Source organism: Cololabis saira, chromosome 6 (assembly GCF_033807715.1).
Source record: "Cololabis saira isolate AMF1-May2022 chromosome 6, fColSai1.1, whole genome shotgun sequence".
NCBI classification, from domain to species: Eukaryota; Metazoa; Chordata; class Actinopteri; order Beloniformes; family Belonidae; genus Cololabis; species Cololabis saira.
Window position 1 is genome coordinate 385213 of NC_084592.1, and position 13827 is coordinate 399039.

Sequence of the window (13827 nt, forward strand, 5' to 3'; positions counted from 1 at the left end):
GGTCGGGGCACCGAGACCACTGGAAGGTCATGTGGGTTTTCGCCCCTCAATTGGGCAGGCCGGTACCCTGCCCAAAGTCATGCCCCTCGTAGGACTGAATCCGGGTTTAGAGCGTGCGCCCCCTCAGGGACAAGAGGGGGGCCGGACGGCCAACCTCACACCCCTGTGCGACCACCCCTCCTTCTTGTGCTCGTTGGAAGGGGGGGGTGGATTCTTACAGCCCCCGGGTAGTGGAGACCGTGTCGCTCGCAGGGACTGTCATCCCGCAAGCGCGCGTGGCTCTGTAGTCTGAGAAGATGGTGGTCAGCCAAGTTGTGTACGACCAACTGTGCAGAAACGAGACCCCACTCGCCTTCGTGAACCATAGCCATTATATCCGGTCCCCAAACTCACCGCAGGTGTCACTGAAAGCAGTTGGAGTGTGCGCCATATTCGTGCGAGTCGGGAGGAGGCAGACGCCCCACTTCGTCAGTGTGGCCCCTCACCTACACACCCCACTCCTCATAGGCGCAGATTTCCTGGTTCGATTTGGAGCCAAGCTGGATACCATTAACCAGGTTATATGGTCCCAAGCCCAAAGGTCAGCACATACTTTCGCCGCGACCCCTGAACTCATGCGGTCAGGTCAGACTATTCCCCAGGCGTGTCAGGTAGCCAGAGAGGTCGACGTCACCGTCCTTCCCCGCACAGCGGGGGCGCCTGTCCGCCTCGTAATAGCCAGGGACCAGCAACTGACATCCTCCACGGCTTTCTTTAGCCCCCTGCCCCGTCTCGCGAATCTGAACCTAGCCTTTTGCGGTACGCCCCTCCTGGAGTTGGACAACCGCTCGACTTACGTGCTCGTTCAGAATCTGACACGGGTACCCGTCCTGATTAGGGCCAGACAGGTGCTGGGACTGCTGATAGATAGCTCGTTCCATGATTTCGAGCTGACAATCCCTGTCATAGGGGAGCTGCCAGCCTCCTTGGTCAATGGCCCGGACCCCCAAAAGGTACTGTTCACGCACCCCCATCAAATGATCACCGTTAGGCGACACGAGCTGCTCCCAGAGGAAACTGTCTGCAGCGCCGTGCTGGGGGCCGCAGGGGATATGGTAGTGTACGCGCTGGTGGCTGATCCGAAGGATCCAGGCCGGGGGGGGGGGGGCAGAGCCCTCGCCCCGAACGGAACCGTATCCCGGTTTCGAAGCAGAAATAGAGACGCATTGACGAGTGACGTAAAACAACAGGCCCTCCGAAACCTGTTCCTTGAGTTCCAGCCTATCTTCTCCAAAGACGCTCACGATTGCGGTGTAACAAATCTCCATACGGTTCGCATCCCCACAGACCCATCCGCGCCCCCCACGTTTGTGCGCCAGTACAAGATTCCTTTAGAGTCGATCCAAGAGATCCTCGACCAGCTTCTGGAGAAACGGATCATTCGGGAATGTAATTCAACATACAACTCCCCCATCTGGCCAGTTCTGAAACCCCCCGATAAGTGGCATCTCACTATTCATTACCGCCCCCTGAACCGACAGGTGCCACTCTCGCGATGACCGATGATCCATCTCGACCAGGAGTTAGCCAAAGTTCGGGGCGCCCGGTTCTTTTCAATGGTAGACGTCGCCAACGGGTTCTGGACCATGCGGGTCGACCCCGCCGATCAGTATAAACTGGCGTTCTCTTTCAGTAACCGCCAATACACTTGGAACCGCTGTCCTTTCGGTTACTCCAACTCACCGTCGGAATTTAACATATTCCTACACAAGGCCATGAGCGCCGCCACCGCCCGAGGTAACCTCATTTATGCGGATGACATCTTAATGAGGAGTCATACCTTTGAAGAGCACTTAGTCGAGATCCGACGTGCTCGGCCAGCTGTCAGCGGCTGGAGCCAAGCTCGCGTTGTCCAAGGGCAAATGGCGCCGCTCGAAGGTCGATTACGTGGGTCTCACGGTGGGTCCGGATGGCATCGAGCCTCAAGCAAATAGGGTGAGAGCCATCCAGGACATCAAAGCCCTGACCAACCTGTCGGAACTTCGCAGCTTCCTAGGGGTCTGTAACTACTCCCGACAGTTTGTCGAGGATTACGCAGAAATAGCAAAACTGCTATACGAACTACACCGCAAGGATGTGCCGTTTAGCTGGGGACCGCCACAGGAGGGGGCATTTCGCCTGATGAAGCAGAAACTTTGTGTAGCCCCTTGCCTTGCCTACCCCGACAAGGATAAGGAGTTCTTCCTCGAGGCCGCATTCTCGCAGTGCCTTAGTGCAGCCCTGATGCAGCAACACGACAGAAACAAACGGGTAGTCGCATACGCGAGCCGGCCTCTCAGGGATGTTGAGCTCAAGTTCTCAGATTGTGAGAAATCGCTTCTTTCCACCGTTTGGGCGGTGGAACACTTCTGCAGCTACATCGGAGGCCAAAAGGTGGTTATCGAGACCTGCCACCAGCCAGTTGTGTTTCTGAACAATCAACGGCTGAGAGAGGGTAGGGTGACCAACAGCCGCATCGCCACCTGGATGATGGCACTCCAGGGCTACGATGTAGAAGTAAAATACGCAAAAAGTCACAAAATGCTGCTAGGTCGGGGTCTAGCAGAATGTCAACATTGTGAATGCGAAGACCCGCCAAATGACCTCGCCGTTCAGCTCGCCTCCCCGTCTCTTCCCTCCAACCATCACTATTACGACAGGAACGTCTGCGTCGGACTCCCCACGGCGTACATCGATGGGTGCTCGCTCCACCATGAAAACCAGCTCCGGGCAGGAGTGGGCGTGGTCTGGGTTGGGGACCGCATAGGTGAGCCTAAGCACTACCAGTTGGGGCAGAAGTCAAGCCAGTAAGCAGAAATCGCTGCAGTACTCATCGTTCTCCAGCAGGCCAGTTACCTGGACTTAAAACAGCTAGTGATCTGCTCGGACTCCAACTACGCGCGCCACAGCTTCGTCTCCCACTTTCCAACGTGGAAAGCGAACGGCATGAAAAACGCGAGGAATAGAGAGGTGAAACACGTCAAACTATTCCTAGCATGCGACCACTTAGTGGAGAAGGTCGGCATGATGGTGTACTGGAGGAAGGTCAAAGGTCACTCTCAGCTCCAGGGCCCGGATAAGGACGGGAACGAAGAAGCCGACCGGTTGGCTAAGCTGGGTGCGGGAAGTGGAACCCCCTGGGTTTTCCAACCTGAATGGTTGCCGACGCCGCAGGCCCGGGCTGTAAATGCCGTAACTCGGCGCCAGGCCAGAGAGGGAGCGCAAGATACAAGATACCTGCACCGCCCAGCCTACACTTGGGGCGTGAGTTCGGTGACTCGGACCTGGTAGCCGTGCAGGAACGGGACCCGATGTCAGCCTTATCCGGCGTCTGGTCGCAGACCCGCGTACGGTGTGGGCCCCAAAGTCTGCCCCCACAGAATCCAAACAGCTTAGGACCCTCCGTCGCATGCTTCCAGCCCTGCGACTGGAAAAAGGGCTGCTAATATACCGCCCTGACGATGGGGTATCACCCCGATGGGTGGTACCATCAGACTATAGGGGGGTAATGTTGACCCACGCACACGACTGGCCGGTGGGGGGTCATCGGGGCTACAAAGCCACCCTCCAGACTCTCCAGCAGGTGGCCTACTGGCCATCGATGGCCTAAGACGCCCAGGAATACGTCAGAGGGTGCCTAACGTGCTGCCAGTTCCAGCCCTCGCATCCACTCTACCGCTCCCCACTCCAGCGTAAGGGGGTGACATTTCCATGGTCACACCTACAAGTAGATTGGGTGGAAGGGGTCCCGAAATCCTCAAAGGGAAACCGCTACCTCCTCACCATCACCTGTGCGTTCACAAAATGGGTCGAGTGCCTCCCGGCACCCAACGACACTGCAGTCACGACCGCCGTCCTCCTCGTGAACCATGTGTTCAGCCGCTGGGGCCTCCCCCTTGCGGTAGATTCAGACAGAGGCACGCACTTCACCTCAAGAGTCATGACGGCCCTGTTTGATCTTTTAGGAGTGGACGTGAAGTTCCACATCGCGTACCATCCCCAGTCCTCGGGTCAGGTCGAGCGAGCCAATCGAACCATTGTCCATATGCCTAAGAAATATGTCTGCGGCAGTGGGAAAGACTGGGACGTAAAACTCCCCTTGGTCCTGATGGCCATCCGATCCACACCACATCGCTTGAGTGGGGTGACGCCATTCGAGAAGATGACTGGCTAGCTATTACCACTGACCCAATGCAGATTAATGACTCTTTTCGCAGTTTTTACTCTGACCTGTATGAATCAGACATACTTTTCGACAAAGATAAATGTGACGATTATTTGGCCCAATTAAAGTTACCTCGTCTTGCGGTGGAGGCGGCAAATGAGTTGGCAAAACCATTTTCTCTTGAAGAACTTAAGAGGGCTGTGCTCAGTATGCAAAGGGGCAAATCACCGGGTCTCGATGGCATTCCGCCAGAATTTTACGCGGCCTTCTGGGACCTTCTTGGCCCGCTGCTTCTCAGTATGATCCATTTTTCGATGGAGAAGGGCTCTTTTTCTAGGGATGTGAATACAGCTGTAATCACCTTACTACTGAAAAAGGATAAAAACCCGACGGAATGTGGTAATTACAGGCCCCTTAGTCTGTTGAACGCCGACGTAAAAATTTATGCCAAGGCTCTCTCTCGACGTCTGCAACCGCATATCTCGTCACTGGTTCACTGTGACCAGACAGGCTTTATGAAATCGCGTCTAGCCTCTGACAATGTCCGCCGACTGTTGCACGTAATCGACGCCGCAACAGACATCAAACATCCGGCAGCTGTTTTATCCCTTGACGCGATGAAGGCGTTCGATCGCCTTGAGTGGTCCTTTTTGTGGTCGGTGTTGGGGGCGATGGGTTTTGGAGACGATTTTGTGAAAATGGTACAGCTATTATACTCAAACCCCTCTGCAATGGTTCTTACAGGTAACATTTGCTCCACTCTGTTCCCAGTAACTAGATCATCTCGTCAGGGCTGTCCTTTGAGCCCGACGCTGTTTGCTCTGTCTCTTGAACCCCTAGCGCAGATGATCCGATTATCACCGGTTATTAAGCCCATAACTGTTCATAACACACTCCACCACCTGGCGCTTTACGCTGACGATATTTTAATCTTTCTTGGCGACCCGTTACAGTCTGCCCCCCACCTCTTATCAATGTTGGATGAATTTGGCTCGTTATCAGGGTTCAAAATTAATTGGTCGAAGTCGGCTCTGCTGCCATTGAACAAAGTGACTAGGGACTCTGTTTTACCTCCTAATATTCCCTCGGTTCCACATTTCAAATATTTGGGCATTGAGATATTTCCCTCTTTACACCTTATTGTGAAGCACAATTATACTGAGGTACTGAATAAGGTCTTGAGTGATTTGGAGAGATGGTCCAGCCTGCCCAACTCACTTCAGGCTCGCATTTCTATTGTCAAAATGAATGTATTGCCCAGAATAAACTTTGTTAGCTCTATGGTCCCCCTCCCTCCCCCTACTGGATACTGGGGTAAACTGCAGGCGGCTGTTTCAAGATTTATCTGGAATGGCAAGAGACCCCGCCTCAGATCTGCCACTGTCCAGCGCAAGAGATTAGATGGAGGTTTAGCAGTTCCCAACTTCAAATTTTATCATTGGTCTTTCTCTCTCAGACCCCTGGTCACATGGTTTGACTCTCAGACGTCGGTTTCCTGGCGCACGATGGAAGAAAGAATGGTGCACCCTTGGTCTTTGGCAGATGTTTTATTTGCGAATATCTCTGTGAGGCAGTGTCAGCTGCGCTGCGGCCCCATTGTGTCCCATCTGATTCGGGTTTGGCGCTCTGTAGAAAGGATTTGTAATATATCTTGTAGATGGCACCTACAATCACCAATTTTCAATAATAAGGACTTGCTGATCGGGGGGAGACCTATCACCTATTCTCAGTGGGAAAGGGGAGGTGTACAGTTTTTGGGTGATATATTCAGCTTAGATGGTTTACGCTCTTTTCAGGACATTAAGAATAACTTCAATTTACCAGGCACTTCCTTTTTTTTTTTATTTGCAGCTGAGAGCTTCTCTTAAAGCACACGGTGTACCTTGGCAGCACCCGCTACCTACACATCCACTTCACGAGTTGATCATTACTAATAGACCCTCGAGGGGAATGGTATCCACTTTGTATTTGTACATGCTTGAGGCCTCCTACAAAACGCTTCCAGTAGACAGGTTGTGGAGGGGTGATGTCCCCGGACTGGTTCAGGATTTTGACTGGGACGAGGTGTGGGCCAATATCAAACTTGCCTCTCGAAATCCTGACCATCAACAGATCCATCATAATTTTGTGCATAGGACCTACCTGACCCCTCGTAGGCTACATTTTATGAAAGTTATCAGTGATCCCTCATGCACCCTGTGTACATTAAAAACTCCTGGCACTTTTCTCCACATGGTGTGGGAGTGCCCCCCCGTCGCTCGTTTTTGGCAGGGCGTGGCCGCTGAGCTGACGACACTCATATCAGAGACATTACCTGTGACCATACCAGTGTTATTACTGAATGATCTTTACGCACTTCCAGTCCCTGAACGTCAGAAACGGGTCATAGCAGGTCTAACAGCTGCTAAGAAAATGATAGCAGTACGTTGGAAGCCCCCTCATACTTTGTCCATCAAACAATGGATCTTGACTTTTCTTGATGTTACTTACATGGAGTTATCGACAGCCCGTATAAATGGGGCCAAAGAGGCGAATGTGAATATGTGGCTCACCACAGCTGAAGCACTGAAGCGCTTGCTTTGATCCTCATGTCTTTTTTTTTTGTTGTGTATTTGACTTAACTTGCTTAGCACCGTGAGGTTCTATATTCACTGTTTCACAAATCCGCGACTCTCTCTCTCTTTTTTTTTTTTTTTTTTTTTTTTTTTTTTGTTGCTTGCTTTAGCCGCCCTGTCTCGATTTTATTTTGATTTCATAGGTGATTTCCTGGTCTGTAATAGTTTATTTCATTTTATGTGTGTCCGGGTGGGTAGGGTGGGGGTGGGGGGATTGATGTAACATTCTGTTTGAGTGAAAATAAAATAAAAATTTGATCAAAAAAAAAAAAGAGAAGATGACTGGCTGGCAGATGACGCTAGCACTTCATCTGTTGTACCACCCCGAAGATGTCAGCGTCGCTACCGCTTACACCGCGCCTCAATACGTGGCAGACTTACGCGACCACCTTTGGTCAACCTTTGCATGGGCCCAGAAGAACTTGGAGGGCAGCACTGAAGGCGCCAAGGCAGCAGGGGTTTCGAAGAAGTTCCTTCCAAACTGGGCAGGGCCATTCGAGGTCGTCGGGAAGCTCTCGCCGGTTGCGTATCGGATTAGAGTCTCGAAACCGAAACAGCCTCCGGCCTACAAGTGGGTGCACGCCAACCAAATCAAACCTTACCAGCCAGCTCCTCCTCAGGTTGTGGGAACCAGCCGTATGCCTGAGGGAAGCCAGCAGTAGTAAAGGAATAAGCGTTAGCTGGCCCTAGCCTCCTCCGTAAAGCATGTGCCAGCCTATAAACACCCGTCGTATTTACTCAGGTAACTCAAGGTCTGTTCTGTTACAGATGGAACTCCTCTGGTTTATTTGCCTCCTCAGCCTGCAACCTGCTCAACCCGCCACCGTGATTGGACCTGGTCCTCCTACCGGAATTGTCCTCCAAGACGACCCGGGATTGCTAATAATAGACTGTGATATATACTCGAAGAGGGTTTACGTGCGCGTAGACCCCTGGGATGTGTACCGCAAACACATCCGGCTTCCCCCTCAGCTGACGGAAGGAAGGCTGAGTGGGACTCAAACACGCGATACTGTAGAACACGCTAAACAAACGAGTATCTACATTCTTGAGCAACTGCAAAAGTTCATAGTCACCGAAGAAGATCTGAGACCAAAGAGATTCCTTGGCGCCTTCCTAGCCGCAACGTCAGCTTTGGGATCTTTATTTTTGGTAGGCCTTTCAGCTGCGAATACTATCAGTCTGAAGTCACTCCAGAGACACATGGAGGGACTCCAGGACGAGATGCCAGAGATTCGGCAAAAGCTTGGTGTGCAACAACAACAATTGCAAACCTTAAGTAGGACCATACAGGGCACGATAGTGACCGTAAATGTGCATTCCATGATTATAAACCACACGGTGCATGCCCTCCAGACCCTTACGGAAGTGGTCAAGGACGACATAATGTATGTGCAGGTAGTCGGAGACCTGATGCAAGATCTGGTCAGAGAACTAACCACCTCGCTCAGCAACTTAGGAGAGGGAAGGATCCCCGCCTATCTAGTCCCGCTGGACCTAGTGGAGAAAATCCTAAGGTCTGCTACTACCGGCACCATTCAGCGATCGCAGGTCCACTTGGCGTATAGTCTCGGTAGTGCGATCCCGATCTCGGTCAACCCCAAAAACCTCGAACTTGGGTTCATCCTTAACCTTCCCATCATCGAACGTAAGAACGTGTACAGGCTTAAATCAGTACTGAATGTAGGTTCTGGAAGGGTAACACGCATGTCCACCTTCAAACACTGTCCCTTGTGGCTTTCCACGACGATGACCCTTCGCTTTACCTCGTTCCAAATATAGACTTATGCACCAAGAGTAGAGACATCCATTGGGTGTGCCCCAGCAATCCCTTTTTGAAGGATGCAGCGAACTACCTCTGCGGCCTGAGAGCCGGGTCTCCGGCCTGAGAGCCGGGTCTCCGGCATGAGAGCCGGGTCTCCGGCCTGAGAGCCGGGTCTCCGGCCAGAGCCGGGGACCGCTGGTTGGTAAGCACACCTGCAGCGGAGGCTCTGTTAGCGTATAACCGCTACGACACTGCGTCGAGACTTACCCTTCCAAACCAGACCATGTTTTTGAACGTACCCGAAGGGGCCACCATTCACATTGGTAATGTAATCCTCCAGGGTTACAATTAGACTATCGATGACGTCCTAGAGCAACGAATTCTAACTGAGGGAACCCAAGTCGGGAAATTTAGCATAACCCCAAGTGGACTCGACACGATCATCCCGCGCCGCTTTGCCAGGACATTAGCTATCAAAGAAACACCCGGTTAGCATGGCGACCATTACGCTGCTTGTCGGTACATGGATCGTGATGATTATCATCCACGCTGATGCTCACGATAGTATAGAGAATATTGAGATCCTGCATGGGCTGGCCACTGGTGATCATATGCCGTTCTCTGTGACTGTAAATGTTAAAAGTTTACCTGAGCTAGCCAGTTATGATTATGATTACCCTATACAGAATCCAAAACTGGACTGGGCAAACCTCTCTGAAAATGATCTACAGCAGTACAAGGCACTGACTGATGTACACTTAAATAATATGGTTCTACCTGTTAATGCCATTTCATGTGGGAACATTAATTGTAAGGATGGTGGCCATTATAATGACCTGTGTAAAATGTATGATGATATAGTAAATTATTTGGTTATGGGAGGCAATCCACTTACAAGAAAAAAGAGTAGACGAGATAACATGAGACCAGGTTGGAATGTATAAAGAACAGCATGCAGAGGCCAAAGAAGCTTTTAAATGTTGGGTATTAGCAGGAAAGCCTAGGCATGGCCCTGAGTGTGAACGCAAGAAGACTGCAAATTCCAGATATAAGTACGCTCTGCGGTATATTAAAAGATATGAACAAGCCATGAGGGCTATGGCTGAAAATCTACAGAAAAACAATGTTGTTGAGTTCTGGAAGGAGGTGAAGGTTCTCAACAATAGTAAGATGCCAATGCCTCCAGTATTGATGGCACTACTGGGCCTGATAACATTGCTGAGCTGTGGAGAAGGCACTATGAAAATATTTTTAATTGTGTTAAGAGTGATGCTTTCAATCTTGGTGATATTACTCACAGCAATGGAATGATTGTCCGACATGATGAGGTGAGCTATGCTATTGAAAAATTTGTTTTTAACAAATCATGCGGCCATGACATGATAACTGCAGAATATCTGAAATATGCTAGCCATAGAGTTTCTGTGCTACTGGCAATGTGTTTCTCTGGGCTTGTGATGCATGGAATACTGCCTGAGTCCATGCTGTCTGTACTGTTAGTACCAATAGTTAAAAACAAAACGGGAAAGTTAAGCAGAATGGACAACTACAGACCAATTCCCTTGGCGAGCATTATGTCCAAGGTACTAGAGGGTATTCTCATGGACAGGCTCAGAGTATACAGCAACCACCGACAACCAATTTGGTTTCAAGAAAACATGGCACGGACCTATGTATTTATACACTTAAGGAAATTGTCAGCCAGTACAGAAGTCATAATAGTACAATATTTATGTGTTTTCTGGATGCCTTTGATCGTATTCACCACGGTAAACTGTTTTAAAACTAAAAGAGAGAGGTGTCCCGTCATATCTTATAAGGATCTTACAGTTTTGGTATTCTCACCAGACTATGCAGGCTAGGTGGGGAAGGAGAACATCCACACCCTTTCTGGTGTCCAATGGCGTGTGCCAGGGGGGGATTTTATCGCCTTTATTATTTAATTTATACATGGATGATTTATCCAAACAGCTCAATGAGTGTAAAACTGTCACGGCCTGAGGTTGAGTGGGTGTGTCTGGCTCCTTCCCCCCTACCTGACAACACCTGCAATCACTCTGGTGCAATCATGCCCACAGCATTTAAGCCTCAGTCACTCTTCAGCCCATGCCAGATTGTCTTGTGTTCTCCAAGCCTTCAAGCCGTTTACCAAGCCAAGTGAGTTTTCAAGTTTTTGACCTTTTGATCTTTTTCTGCCCCCAGACCACGTTTTTGCCTAGCCCTTGCCGGTACCTCTGCCTTCGCTGACAGCCTTTTTGGACCTTGACCTTTGCCTGCCCCTGGATGGATTTTTGCCTGACCCCTGCCTGCTCAGATTTACTCAAATAAATCTTTTGAACCGTTTTCCCTTTGTCTGCATTTGTGTCCATTCCTTGTGTGCCTGACAGAACAATCTGGCCACCATGGACACAGCAGACATGAACACCCTGCAAGCAGCGGTTTCCGAACATGGAGCCATTCTGGGATCCCAACAACAAACCCTACGTAAGGTAGACCACAACCTGACTTCTTTGGCTAATTCAGTTCAAACTCTCAACACTCAGATACAACAACTGCAGGCTTCCTCGTCTTCTGCTGCTGCTGCTCACGCCCCTTCCAGTCAGCATTATGTACGTCAGCCTGCTGCCAGAGAGCCCAAGCTACCCCCACCTCAACCTTACAATGGTGAGCCCGGAACCTGTCGTTCCTTTTTGTCTCAGTGTTCACTGATTTTTGAGCTGCAGGCCTCTGCTTTTCCTACTGAGCGCTCACGTGTAGCCTATGTAATCACGTTACTCACTGGCAAGGCAAGGGAGTGGGGAACAGCTATGTGGGATTCTGAAGACCCTGTTTGTGATGACTACAACAGATTTGCTGATGAAATAAAGGATGAACTGGTGTCTCAGGACCTGCCTGACGACTTCAAGGAGCTGGTGAAGCTGGCTGGCAGGATTGATGCTCGACTAAGGGAACGGCGCTCTGATAGAGGTTCATCCCGCCCTCGTCCCTGGCTTACCGCTGCCCCCTCATTACCAGCACCTCTAGAGGCAGCCCCTCCTCCAGAACCCAGGCAGCTTGATCGTGCTAAGCTGTCTCCTGAGGAACGCATGCGCCGCCGCCTCCGGAATGCCTGTTTCTACTGTGGCCAGACGGGTCATCTCTGCCTCAAATGTCCGTTAAAAGCCAATGCCCATCAGTAGAAACAGGGCTTCTAATGGGCACTGCTCAAGGTAATTCCCCTGTTAAGCGTTCTTTGTTGCCTGTTTTGCTGCTGCTGTCGGATGGTGCTCATCCCCTCACAGCTCTCATAGACTCTGGCGCTGATGAAAGTTTCATCTGTGCTGTCACAGCTCGTCAGTTAAAGATCCCTGTGCTTCCCTTGAAGCAGCCCGTGTTGACTCGTGCAATTGATGGACGGAGTCTCATGCATATCACTCATGTCACAGAGCCTGTTGCATTGCGGATTTCGGGTAATCACAATGAACACATATCTTTTCATGTAATGGATAACCTTCATGTCCCCATTGTCCTAGGCTTCCCATGGCTGTCAGTTCACAATCCTCATGTTAACTGGGCTGATAACACAATGATGAGTTGGAGTCCATTTTGCCATTCTCACTGCTTAACCTCTGCTGCCACCTCTCTCTCCCTGGAGCCAGATAGGACTGAGGAGTTCCCAGACTTGTCATCGGTCCCTCCTGAGTACCTGGACTTAAGGACTGTCTTTAGTAAGTCCCGTGCTGTCTCCCTTCCTCCTCACAGGCCTTATGACTGTTCGATTGACCTCCTGGAGGGAGCCATGCCCCCCAAGGGGCGCCTCTATTCTCTTTCCCCTACAGAAACTGAGGCGATGAACAAGTACATCTCAGAGTCCCTGGCCGCTGGCATAATCCGCCCCTCGTCTTCCCCAGCTGGTGCAGGGTTCTTCTTCATTGGAAAGAAGGATGGAGGACTCAGGCCATGCATCGATTTCAGAGGTTTAAATGATATCACTGTGAAGAATCGTTACCCATTGCCACTCATGTCCACAGCCTTCGAATTATTACAAGGTGCTAAAATCTTCACGAAACTTGACCTGCGTAACGCCTACCACCTGGTGAGGATAAAGGAGGGGGATGAATGGAAAACAGCCTTCAACACTCCCACAGGGCATTATGAATATCTTGTTTTGCCTTTTGGTTTGACTAATGCCCCTGCTGTTTTTCAGGCTTTGGTCAACGATGTGCTGAGAGACATGGTCAATCGTTTTGTTTTCGTTTATATAGATGACATTTTGATTTTCTCTTCCTCCCTCGAACAACACAGACATCATGTCAGGCAGGTCCTCCAACGACTCCTGGAGAACCGTCTCTTTGTGAAGGCAGAGAAATGCGAGTTCCACAAAAGCAAAATGTCATTTTTGGGACACATTGTGAGTGCAGGCCAAGTCCATGTGGATCCCTCCAAGGTTAAGGCAGTCGCTGATTGGGCCACCCCAACCACGAGGCGTGGCCTCCAAGGCTTTTTAGGTTTTGCCAATTTTTACCGCAAGTTTGTACGCAATTTTAGCACGGTTGCGGCCCCACTCACAGCGCTGACCTCTCCCAAGGTGCCTTTCCTCTGGAATTCCCAGGCGGAGAATGCTTTCTCTAAACTCAGGAATTGTTTCACTACTGCACCTGTGTTAACTGTCCCTGATCCCTCTCTGCAGTTCGTAGTCGAAGTGGATGCCTCAGAGACCGGAGTCGGTGCAGTGCTGTCCCAGAGGTCCCTCAAGGACAACAAACTGCACCCCTGTGCCTATTACTCTCATCGCCTGTCTCCTACAGAGCGCAACTACACCATAGGGGACCGCAAACTGTTGGCTGTGAGGCTGGCCCTTGAAGAGTGGCGGCACTACCTCGAGGGTGCAGTCTTGCCCTTCCTCGTTTGGACGGATCATAAGAATCTTGAGTACATCAGGTCAGCTAAACGCCTCAATTCCCGCCAAGCTAGATGGTCTCTGTTCTTTTCACGCTTCAATTTTACCCTCTCTTATCGCCCTGGTTCTAAGAACACTAAGCCTGATGCCTTGTCCAGGATTTATTCACCAGAGAAGGAGTCTGTAGCTCCTAACCCCATTTTGTCTCCCGAGCTGATAGTCGGAGCTGCAAGTTTTGACATCGAGTCCCAGGTTCGGAGGGCCCAGCATCAGGAACCCGACCCAGGTAATGGGCCTACTGGCTGCTTGTTTGTCCCCACAGCTGTTCGCCCTGCGGTACTGACCTGGGGACATGATTCTAAGATGGCGTGTCACCCGGGTACGA